Source organism: Takifugu flavidus, chromosome 8, assembly GCF_003711565.1.
Source record: "Takifugu flavidus isolate HTHZ2018 chromosome 8, ASM371156v2, whole genome shotgun sequence".
NCBI classification, from domain to species: Eukaryota; Metazoa; Chordata; class Actinopteri; order Tetraodontiformes; family Tetraodontidae; genus Takifugu; species Takifugu flavidus.
This window is the reverse complement of record NC_079527.1, coordinates 10,817,710-10,831,045: the sequence shown is the minus strand read 5'-3', so window position 1 is coordinate 10,831,045 and position 13,336 is coordinate 10,817,710.

Sequence of the window (13,336 nt, the reverse complement as noted above, 5' to 3'; positions counted from 1 at the left end):
CCACAGTATCGGAAAATAGCTGCCTCCTGTCGCAGTGCCGCCACCGTGACAAATTCTTCAAAGCGTCTCCTCCTCGCCGGGAGAGTCGGAAATACTTTCAGACTTGATCAATTGATCAATTCTGTAATGTTGATGAGCGAATCGTTGTTTTACCAAATGAGTGGCGGTGGTTAGATGAGCAGGCGCCTAACCGTTCCCGCCCTTTTCCGCATGCAGTCTCCGGCTCTGGATTCCTCATGCCGTGCTGTTCCCGCTGCTGCTCGGGGAGGCAGAGGTGAGCCTGAGGTGGGGGCAGCGGGGTGGGTGACAGGGCAGCACCCGTGCCCAGACAGACACGGCCTCTCTGGGGCAGAAGCTAAGAAGGGTGCCTGTTGTGTGCTCTTGTAATAAACAACTTGGCAACCGAACTGTTTTTTTTCCTCTTAATTTTCTATGTTTTTTCCTCCTTATTAGCCAAACCTTTACAATATAATCCCATCCGCTTCACTGTTACTTCTTTTAGAGCTGTGAACACCACAACTCCACGCGGCTACATTAACCATATATCATTAGCAAGTAGCTTCGTTACAATTAGCAGCTCAAGAAGTAGGATTAGGATTGCCCTCTGGTGGTGGGTTGTTGTAAAGCAGTAAGCTCCGCCCAGATACATTTGACTGTGTTTGCTTTTCAGTTCATATCAAATGAGTTATCTGTTCCGTGAATGCAGGGCCAAACGTAACGCCTGATGGCTCTAATGTGGGTACGAAACCATCTGTGTACACGGTGTATCCACTGCACACACTCAACAAAAGGTCACAGGGCAAAATAAGGCGGTAAGTGACTGCTGGAGATGTTTGCGCAGAGGGTAAGATGAGGTGTCGGCAGTCAGCTGCAAACGAGACACTTTCGAGGAAAGAAGAGATGGATGGAGCGCTGCGGGGTCCTGGCATCGCCTCCCTGTAATGATATTACTGTAGGAAGAACAAGTGACAATGAGCGACACCATCATTAACCTCTGACTGAGCTATAAATCAACAGCCGTTCACAGGAATTAGACCAGTTCCCCTCAGTCCACTTCCAAAGGCCTTTTCTTGGACTGTGCACTGACAAATTAGGCCCCCTCGCAGAGATATACATACATTTCTTTATGCTTTACAGGCAGTTACCTAGGTTAAAGAGTGATATTTCTCAGATTTGCCCTCGGTGTTTCATGCATTTTTCCATCGCGGTGACTCATTACAGAGAGCGTTTGATTCCAGGCGCCCAAGGAAATTAATGTTAATGTTGAAGGGATGAAAAAAAGATGACTCGGGTTGTGCATTTTCATTCCAAACCACAGCAACCCCTGAGAATAATTTGATGTCAGTCTGAAAGCACAGACCAACACCTTTTCCTTAGCGGCCAGCAAAAAGTGACTTTAACCAGAAATAACACCGAGCGGAATGCTTGACTTTAGCCCAAATATGATGGATTCTCTTCCCGATATGATCCCTGCCCTCGTGTGAACACGCGCCGGCAATATTTAGTCATTTAATCTCCCATTATCATTGAAGCATTGTTATTATTGTGAAAGTGGGCTGTTCTTGTTGGGCGGGTGCAGGGGAGGGAAGGGGGGCGGCAGAGGGAGAGGGAGAGGGGTGGACAGCTGCTGGCTCTCCGCGGTCATCTGCAGGAAAGGGTACATATTGCACGTCACCGGGATAGGTAACAGATATGGCAGTATGTCCCTGCCATCTGTCACCAGAGCTTCACACTTCCACAAAGACAAAAGGAGAGCAGGGCGACCGAGACGGCGGCAAGGCCCCAGCCTGCCATTGTCCTGAAGGCTTCTGGGTAAATGTATGTCCTCTTATCATCGTGCGGCACGGTTAGCAGCGGCATTGTTCGCGGCGGACCCACAGGCGCATCCAAAAATTTACATTTTAGCATCGAGCTAAACAATAACCGTTCCATTCTCTCCGAAAATCCAGTTTTATGCACGCGCACACAATAGTGCAAAATGTCAGGTTGATTCCTTGTTCTCGTTCGCCGGCTTCCATCCGTCTGGGGCGGCGTCCTGCGAGCTTAACGGACGAATTTCGATTTTCCATTATGGAATTTTTATAACAAAGATTATCTGTCCCGGCAATCCAAACATCATTTAACATCATTTTAAAGCAGAGCCAGAACCTCTGTTTTCATTCAGAAATCACCCTCCCATCTGCCACAATAATCATCCCTAATCCTCCAAAGCACTGCAGACCCTCGAAGAATGCAATCTATTCCTTTATCTCTCCCTCTTTCAAGACAAAGAAGGTCAATGATCTGTCGAACGCAGATAAAGAAGGATGGGCATGTCTTGAAACATTTCACCTACAGTGAGCAGTTTATTACACAAACAGGCTTTTTTTTTTTTTTAAATGTATATGTGCATCGCGGCCCGGTGTTAAGCATATTCCAGTGTGTGTCTGTTTTATAGACAAGGGGACTGCACCTTGTTCCTTTTTTGGACATCATCACAGAGCAGCATATGAGATTATTCCAGCTAATCCCTGTGTAATCTCTGTGTTCGCTGTGGGAGCTTCCTTCAGCACTAATGTCCAGTCAGCTCTTAATGCTGTAATACAGAGCGGAGAGAAGCAAAAAGGATGGATGTAAGCGGGATTTGGGACAAAATGACTGTGGGATTTTGTGATTTGACGTTTAGAACTCTTGAACTCTTCACTCTTATAAAACTCTCGGCAACTTTCAGAGAATCAGCTCGACTTGATTTGATTGTCTGAACCAGAGCAACTACAGGTCGACATTAATAATAAGATGATGTATGAATATATTTTAAATCAGATTAATAAAACCCCATATTATCTCATATGTGTTCAACACGTCATATGAGATATTCCAATTAAAAGACTGCACAGACATGATTTGATCCACTCACATGACTTTCCAAACATGTTAATCCATTACTGTAGGTCACCACTAGAGGGAGTTTGGGGGATTTGGCTTCACTTACAGGCAGCTACATTCCAAATGCTTTTCAAAATGACTATCTTATGCTCATCGGGGACCAACAAGGCATTTTGGATTCCAAGAACCTGAAGAGTGAAGCTGAGCAGCGCTGCCTGGACAGAATGTTGTGAAGGTCACAGTGAGGATCTGAAATGCCCACCTGCAGTGTCCATTCCTCCATGTTTCCAACTTTCTAATCAGACATATTGGTGCTCACACCCCATTTGACACGAAGACCCGAGCGTAGCTCCAAACTGCCAACTGGCAGCCTCTCAGAAAACCTATTTTAATTACCATAAGTACCTTGGCGTATTTCTCCTCATCCAATTCTTTAATGGATAATGCATGTACCATCTCACAGCGAGGCCTCTCCTCCTTAGTGCCGTTGTTTTAGAGTGTTTACTTGGTGTGTGTTCCGAGTCCTTGCATGTGTGGCAGTGCCTGCACCGCTTTGTCTTGGTGTATGTGATTCGCTGTAAAAGACACCAGTAATTATCCCTGATGCATCTCTGACCCGGTGGCTGCACTGTTTTGGGAACGTCGATGGAGACGGAGTTCAAAGCACGGCCAGTAATTGTCGAGGCGGTCTGTGCTGACATTACATGAATGGGAGCGTTATCGATAAACCGCCCCGAAACGTGCAATCAAAGCTGGAGATCGGGCCCGAGTCAGGTCTGACTTTATTCTAAAGCAGAAGGGAAGAGACCTCAGGTGAAGGAGAGTGGTGAGAGAGAAGAAGAGCGAGCGAGGGCAGCGCAAAATCGCTAAAAAAAGGCAAAGTGGTGCACGAAGTCGGACTTTAACTGATGATTCTGAGTGCTTCTCTCTGTGCACGTATGTTGGGCGGACAGATATTTTTAAACAAATACAGGATCACGCTGGGCAAGCCATTCACTGCCACCTCTCTTTTAACCAGACTGCCTCCGGAACAGGCAGCAAAAACAAAAAAAACCCCTTCATTTCTGCTGCAGGACGAAAAGGTTATCCGGGTCGGGATGAAGGAAATAAGTGAAACGCTCACGCTTTGTGAGACACACATGACAGACGGTTCAAGTGGTTACGAAGCACCACCACATAATGGACGCGATTTGACTTGTCAAAGCACTTAAAGCAATATTGAAACGGTTAACGGTGCTACTCGGGGTCCCTGGAATAGCCGAGCAGCCAGAGACGCCAGCAGGCACAAAATCCAGGTTGGGAATATGAACCAAGATGAACGAAATAGAAAGATGAAAAGTAAATGTGGCAGCTCTACCAGGACATTCCTCATCTCGGAGTTCCTCTCTGCAGCGGCTGCCCGTCTAACCTCTGATCGGGTGTGTGTAAACATGCTAAATCCAACCACAGAAATCATGATGCACCGCTGTGTAGCATGCTACTGCCCCACAAAGACAATACATGAGTAATTTAAAGTAATCTCATTTCCATGTCGTCCCCACCATAAATTCTGTAGGACAGTTCTATTATTGAAGAATGAATACATTTTTTATGGCTTCCTAATTTATCACTTTTCTTGTAAGTAGTGTAGGTCTCACTTACTGACATTAATTAGCAAGACGGGCTAAATTCGCCATTTAAAGCACGTCATTCTTAATTATTATTTCCGGGAATGTTTGAAATGTATGGAGCACATGACAACAAGAATAATTCAATTGAAGATAAAACACTTGCAAGGAATGAGCTGCGGGATTACTGGTGCGCTTTGGACTGCAGTAAAAGTGTATTAGAGAAATTCCAAAGCGTACACAGCCTGTTTATAAACTGGCTGTATGTGTATGGATGTGAGGATGTCCAGTGTCTCTGATTAGTATGCATGGACCATGAGGCTACACTGACAGTGGGGCCTCTGAGAGCAGCAGCACCATGAATTCTTTAGCAAGAGTGTGCATGTACCCTTGCTCTCATCACGCTTGAGAGGGCGAGTCCAGTCAAAAAGAGACAAGGAGACACACACACACACACACACACACACACACACACACATACACACGCACACACACACACAAACTCTAACTCTAGCCTGAACTTATGTTTACTTCCTGGAACCCTTCCGGACCATCACCGCTCAGCACATGATTTGCTCCCATCCTCATGACCCCTCGTGCCATTTCGAATTTCCAATCGCTAATTTTAACGGGTGGACGCGCGGATCAGTACCCCTCCGTGCACGCGCGGCACAATATTGACGTGAACACGCGTCACCGCTCATACAGAACTGTTTTACAGCCATAACCTACAGCGTAATTCATGTTCACATCTTTATTTATAGATAAGGTGGTGGGGTCCCGCTAAGTGTGTCAGACCCAACATTTGCAGAAATAGAAGACACACACACGCAGACACACACACAAACCCACACACCAAACACACACACATGCTCAAACCCCTGTCCCTCTGTTCTACATGCAGTCCCAGCCTGTATTTAACCTTCTTATCAGCATGCTACGTGCACGCCACACATTTACTTCTAAGTTACAGACGAGGAGTCACACATTGCCTCTGCTGTATCTGCATGAAACACGCGCGCACACACACACACACACACACACCACATTCACACATGGTAATACAGACAAGCACAAAAAAATCTGAGGGAATTTTCAATCTCTTCTTCTCCTTTTCTCTCTCTGTCTGCCTGTGGAGAACACTGGCAGGAATCAGGGAGAAGAGAAGGGTTGCTAGGCGACGGGTTGTGGTTGCCATGGTAAATTTAAGTGGAACAGCTGGTCCAATCAGCATAAAGTGCGGGCAGGCGGGGGCAGAGTTAAGGAGGCTCATGCCAACACAGACAGATAGGAAGGAGAGGCTGCTGAGGCATGCAGGATGGGAGGATGGAGAGGAGAGAGGGAGAGAAGGAGAGAGGGAGAGGAGAGAGGGAGGAGAGGACAGAGAGAGGGGAAAGAGGAGGGATAGAGGAGAGGAGGGTGGAGGGCAGGTAAAGAGACATAAACGTGAGAGGAGGACACAAGAAAAGGTCATAAAATTACCAGACGGTCAGATAAACAGAATCAAAGCAAAACGGTGATATTGATGATCCGTGAGTTCAGCAGGAATTATGAAAACTCAATGAAAAGCAAGTGTGTGAAGCTCTGCATCTGTCCACCTGCAGAGCCCTCCCAAATATACCAGAAGGAAGGGCATCTTCTGCGCGCTGCCGCCCTGTCATGCAGCCTCAGCCTGGAACTCCACAACAACAATGCAGACACGATGTCAGCTAGCTGCAGCTAATGACAGCGCGGTGATAAGATGGTGATAATGATAATGGGCTGGGAGAACGTGTGAGGTTGGGGATTTTGCAGCCCCATCATCAGTCGGGTTTAATGGGGCATTTAAATGTCTCAGATGTGTTGTTTTGTTTCTTTTTTGGGGGGGTGGGGGGGCGTTGAGTGTTAAAGTTTCACTCAAGTAAAATCAACAGCTTTGAGGAATTGTAGGGTGATGACAAGAGGCGTAACATTTTTGACCCAATGCATCTATTATTATTATTGTTGTTGTTATTAATAACAATACCATGGTTGTTATTATCTTTATTGTTATTATTGCTGTACGGCACGGTCAGTTGTGGGGCCCACTTTACTGCCAGCGTGAACGTTGGTGCTCTTCTAAATGTGAGGACACACGTTCTTCTGTGTATATATGATAATCCCATAATGAAGTTACACCAGCGATGCAAAAACACACTGTCTCATAACTCATTTATAGTTTGTACAGATCTAAAGACTTCAACACACACACACACACACCACATTCACACATGGTAATACAGACAAGCACAAAAAAATCTGAGGGAATTTTCAATCTCTTCTTCTCCTTTTCTCTCTCTGTCTGCCTGTGGAGAACACTGGCAGGAATCAGGGAGAAGAGAAGGGTTGCTAGGCGACGGGTTGTGGTTGCCATGGTAAATTTAAGTGGAACAGCTGGTCCAATCAGCATAAAGTGCGGGCAGGCGGGGGCAGAGTTAAGGAGGCTCATGCCAACACAGACAGATAGGAAGGAGAGGCTGCTGAGGCATGCAGGATGGGAGGATGGAGAGGAGAGAGGGAGAGAAGGAGAGAGGGAGAGGAGAGAGGGAGGAGAGGACAGAGAGAGGGGAAAGAGGAGGGATAGAGGAGAGGAGGGTGGAGGGCAGGTAAAGAGACATAAACGTGAGAGGAGGACACAAGAAAAGGTCATAAAGGCACAAAATTACCGGACGGTCAGATAAACAGAATCAAAGCAAAACGGTGATATTGATGATCCGTGAGTTCAGCAGGAATTATGAAAACTCAATGAAAAGCAAGTGTGTGAAGCTCTGCATCTGTCCACCTGCAGAGCCCTCCCAAATATACCAGAAGGAAGGGCATCTTCTGCGCGCTGCCGCCCTGTCATGCAGCCTCAGCCTGGAACTCCACAACAACAATGCAGACACGATGTCAGCTAGCTGCAGCTAATGACAGCGCGGTGATAAGATGGTGATAATGATAATGGGCTGGGAGAACGTGTGAGGTTGGGGATTTTGCAGCCCCATCATCAGTCGGGTTTAATGGGGCATTTAAATGTCTCAGATGTGTTGTTTTGTTTCTTTTTTGGGGGGGTGGGGGGGCGTTGAGTGTTAAAGTTTCACTCAAGTAAAATCAACAGCTTTGAGGAATTGTAGGGTGATGACAAGAGGCGTAACATTTTTGACCCAATGCATCTATTATTATTATTGTTGTTGTTATTAATAACAATACCATGGTTGTTATTATCTTTATTGTTATTATTGCTGTACGGCACGGTCAGTTGTGGGGCCCACTTTACTGCCAGCGTGAACGTTGGTGCTCTTCTAAATGTGAGGACACACGTTCTTCTGTGTATATATGATAATCCCATAATGAAGTTACACCAGCGATGCAAAAACACACTGTCTCATAACTCATTTATAGTTTGTACAGATCTAAAGACTTCAACACACACACACACACACACACTGAGGGACGTATGCGTCTTCTTCAAGGTGGACACGCTCCTGGGGCGTCTCGCATGATCAAGCACAAGGGGAGTGAAATGGACTCAGGCTGCTACTGCTGTAACCAGTAATGGCAGCCATGCATCAAGCACGACATTATGTTTTTGGTCTAGTCCTCTTTCCTCCGTACGAATGTGCTGATTTACTTAATTCAAAGAATTTAAAGTCAGCTGGTATGAAGAGAAGAAGAAGAAGAAGAATCTCCATTTGCTGTGTTACAGGCAGGCACCAGGGATGCACAGAGCTCGTCCGGCTCACAAGAAGTCCATTCACACAAAGCTCTTTGAGTCACACCTTCCTCCTGTCACTCACACAAAGCATGCTGGGAGGCATGGTTTCCAGGGCAACCAAGAGGCACCTTTCCTTGACAACGGTTCAAGATGCAGAGATGGAGGACATTAGCTTGCACCTCAGGTGTGGCAATAATGGTGCCTATAGCGCTGCGGCAGAACGAAGCAGCCAAGGGGGGAAAAATAAAGAATTTTCTAAAAGGCGCAACATTTTTTTATTTTCAAAAGTGCTCAAATGTGAAACTAACCCTCCGGTTTGATGGAGGCTCTACTGAGGGTTAAAACAGCGCCGTGGGCATTAAAGTGATAAATGGACTAAGCTGCTTCACACTTATAGTGTGAATTGAAATTTCACACAGATATCCTCTCAAAAGACCCCCCCACACTGTACTAAATATGCTATAACACACTCCTGAATCCCCCCCAGTCTCCCAAGTAAATCTTCAAAAGGAGCCCTCAATCTGCTCAACACAGTTTGCAGACTGTGTGCACGCACACATGTGGTCACGGCGGCGGTGCACGTGCGCAAAGACCCTCGGCACACAGATCAGTGCCAGGAAAGCTTTGACTTTGTGCCGCTGTGATATTTCCAGTGAAGGCCGGAACCATGAAATTCCTGTAAAAGGACACGGAGGAAGCGATGGAAGCGGCGCGCACGAGGAAAAGGCGCTGGATGCACGGAACAGGACACAGCGGCTCTGACGATTCGAGGGGGGAAACACGCACAGGTGAAGAGAAAAGAAGTGAGACCGAGAAAGAAACCGTGTGTGTGTGTGTGTGTGTGTGTGTGTGTGTGTGTGTGTGTGTGTGTGTGTGTGTGGGTGTTAGCTAGGATAAGGAGATAGTGCCTGGAGAATTGAGTGCAGTTAGTAATGTTTCCCCTTCGGCTGAGGCATTAACAAGCCTATAATGGACCCTCTTAAACTCCCGACTAGGATCTCCTCCAAAACTAACTGATTTAGAGTGGCCAGGGCCCCTGTGGGCAGTGGCCAAGTCCCCCTCCGTCCCTCCCCAGCAAAGCCACAGCCAGCCCCGGTGGCAGGCAGCACAGACACACATTGTGTTTGCCCACTGAACCACAAGCGATAGCCGTTTATAACACAATAAAACACCATGAGGAGGCATTAATTGGATATAATAGCCAGGGAATGATTTAGATGATTTAACACCTTTTTTCGGAGATGAGTATATAAAAGAGTGGGAAAAGGAAGAGGGGAATAAAAGGAACTTCCACGACATTTCCAAACGTTAGCTTGATGTTCACAGTGGATGTAAACACACACACACACACACACACACACACACACACACACACACTGCATGTTGCAATCCACCTTAGAATGGATCAAATATCTGACGTCTCATCCATTTTTAGCGCATCTCCAGTTTTAAATTTCAAAACTATCTTACATTCTGTCTTTCTGAAGCTAATTCTTCAGCAGGATTCAGTCAAGGCGAAACCCAATAATCACTTTATTTGCCGCATAACCAGTTCTCAGGTTAGGTCCGTCTTTCTTGTTATTTAGGGCCGATAACAAACCGCAACTGATGCTGATACAAATAGGAAGTGACAGGCTAGCTGGAGAAAAAAGAACACACCCGCATAGCATGTTTATCGCCCCATCAAAGTTTCGCTGGCGGTTCTTTATTGACAACAAGATGACCCGGAAATAACTCCTGATACTCGGGGTAAATAATTTTCCAGGATCCGCATGCTCACACTTCAAGGTATTCTGTCGCCTTATCTTCCTTCCTGTCGCTCTCGCCTCTCTTGTCTCTCCGCCGGGCGCTGAGCTGGAAGGGAGCAGGGCCCTGCACATATGTGCATAATTGGCACTTTACTGTCATATCAAATTCATATCAGCGCAGGGTCTCGGGCAGCAAAGAACAATGAGGGCCAGACAAAAGCGTGGCTCCGTGATAACCACGGCACAAGCCGGTCAATAAAACCAATCATCTCTAATCTTCTTATGGGGTCTAAACAGTTCCCTCACATCCTACACACACGCCGCCTGCACCAGTAGGTCCCATTTAACAGCGGGAAGGAAAATGGCGTCTCCAGCCTGAGCGACCTGCACGAGCTCGCCGACCTCGTCAGCTGCGTGGTTGTTTCTGTTGGACGCGAACCAACATCTTGAAGGAAAGCCTGTTTCTAGAAGCTGTTTAATAAATACCAGTCTCAAACCAGCCTCGCGTCGGTGGAAATTTTAACATCCTTAGTTTTTAAAATCCACTCACACCTTTTCTATAGGCTGCCTGCTCGCCGTGGTTAGATAAAATAAAAGCTTTAACGCTCTGGGATCAAAGCTGCAGACACGCAGACGTGTAGAACCAGACACCGAAGGTTAGTTCTTTTACCTTCCACTAAGAACCATTTTTATTTCAGTTCGTCTCGAACGTAGATTAAAAACCCGCAGACAGAAACACTCTGAGCAGCCCGTCCTCGCCGCCATCAGCCCGTCAGAGGGGTCTCTCCAGCTGTATGCAAAACCTGTCTGACGCTCCAACGCCCAAAACCTCTCGATGGGGTCCACCCAACCAGGGGGGGGGGGGAATGGGGGAGGGAGGTGGTAAAGGTCACAGAGGTGAGGCTACATACATACAGAACAGGAACGTTCAAACCTCACAATCCATTAATATGAAAATGTACTAAACATTTTGTCTGAGGGGGGAGGGCGGGGGGGGCACCCGGTTGGATAAACACCATGAATGAAAACTCAATGTAAAGTAGACAATGCTAACGTGGCGTATCTGTACGCGGAAATGTCAACATTTCACAAATAACGACTCCTGATTCTTTCTCTCTCTCAAAACTGTGTGTGTGTGTGTGTGTGTGTGCACCTTTGTTGAAGTTACAAGGTGCCTTCAGTTGAGCATGAACCCTCAGCGATACTGATCAGAGGTCAAACATGCACCACGGGCGACATGTCTAAAATTCACCTCTGCCGCAGTGTCACCTCTACTCTCTGTCCTGGTGTAATTAAAAAACGGAACTTGCCGGGTGTTACACTCATTAGGATGTGACCGGCTATTACAACAGTGGTTGGCGATGACTGCCTGTGCTGCAGGAGCACTTTCAGGTTAATGGTTGCGTGCAGGAATGAGAACCAGCACAGAAGCGTCCGACTCAGTGTCTCACATCAGTCTGGGCAGCTCGGCCACAAACCGAACGTTGTCGGTAGCAACATGCTAATCCGAGGCTTCGCACAGAAGACGAGCACATGCAGGAATGATCTGTGTTTGGTCTGATCTGTGTTCCTGCCAGCGGTGTCGCAATCAGATCAATGCAAACAGCTCATGACATTTATCAGACGAGAGCGGAGGACCTGCACATTAGCACCGAGGCTGGTCAAGCCGCTCCGACTTATTGATACAGAGTCCTCAAAGAAAAGGACGAACATAATTCACTCATCTATAAAACGTCCAAATGAGGACTTGCTGCGCGTGTGTGCGCGCGTGCATGTACATGTGTGTGTTTTGGTGCAGAAGTCATTGTTCTGAGACATTATAAGAGTTCTCCCCTCAACAAGTCTGCACCACAGTTTTTTATGGTTGTGGGGTGATCAACGCTGACATCCTCGATTTTAGGTCATTTGGCTTTTGTGCGGTCAAACTGCGGCTGACAGCGTCGCCCTCGGCGCACGCCAACGATTCCTGGACATGTTAAACCTCCGCTGCATTGCATTTATGTGTCGGTGATCATATATTTCGAAATGATCAGCACGGATCATCGAAGGTTGCTTGTTGAATATTTAACCCCTGAAATAATCAAAACATGACTGATGCAACACTAAAATACATGTATATAGATTTTTTTTAAAAAAAATAAAATTAATGGCATTTTTATTCATAAAAACACAATTTGCTGTTGTTTTTAAAAATTCACAAAAACATCAAGGCCTATTTATCAAGGCAATAAATAGGTTAGAAGGTGGGGATTTTTCAGTGATTTTGTATATTTATTAATATTTATTGTGAAACCTCAGAATATGGTCTGAGTGTCCAAAGTAAAGTTCTTCTCTCTGCCTCGCTGTGTGTGAGCAGCTCCTGCTTTATCTGTGCTACTGTTTGTTATATCTGGCCATATATTACCATTTCTCCTTGGAGGGGCCCCTTGCATTCAAATCAGTGACCGGCTGCCTGATCGTGGAGGACAGCTTACTAGGCCCCTTGAATTGTTCACTGGGAACAATGGATTCCTTTGTCAATGTGTTTCTCTTTCTCTCTGCTGACAATACTGGAGGGTCCTTCTGGCTCTTTGCACTTAAGAAATGTTTGCAAAATTACACCTCTTAATATGCTTCTCACAACAAGTATAAAAATGTGGGTTGTTTTATTTCAAAAACCGGTTCATGTAAGGAAGAAGGACGTTGTGGAGTATATATGCTGTACTATATGTAGGTCTGCATCTATATTTATATATATATGCCATTATAATTTGTAATTTTGTTTTATTATCTGCATAACGGGTTTATGGTGCGGAGCTGCCTACTGGGCCACAGCGCTGACCTCTTGCCTCCTCCTGATGAATGCAGATGCCCAGCTGTGCCTGTTCGGGCCTTCAACAACATTTCAGAAATCTGTATGATTTCCCTGGGAAAGTTAACAGTCTGCACTGGAGCAGGTCCCCATTATTATTATTATATTATTATTATTATTATTATTATTATTATTATTATTATTATTGTTATTATTTTATTATATTTATTATTATTATTTTATTATTATAATAGGTTGTTGTTATTATTATTATTATTTTCTGGGGTAGGCATTGCATGTTCTGCCCAACTTTTTGCCCAAGAAAATAAAAAGTTTAACACAAATTTCCTCCACTGTATTTTTATAAATATTAAAAAGATTTATATACTAACCTCTATATTTATTTTAAGTTGACATTTTTCACTTTAAAATAATTGATTTTTCAGCATTAAGTCCGCGCCATCTCGTAACCTGGATTTCATTTATTTTGATTTTTTTTATTTCAATTTAATAAAACCAAATAACAAGCTAAGGTCTGAGGTCCGACTCAAGGGGAAGGAACCGAGACGGGACGTTTTAAGACTTTATTTCCAGTATTTCTGCAAACTTCCCT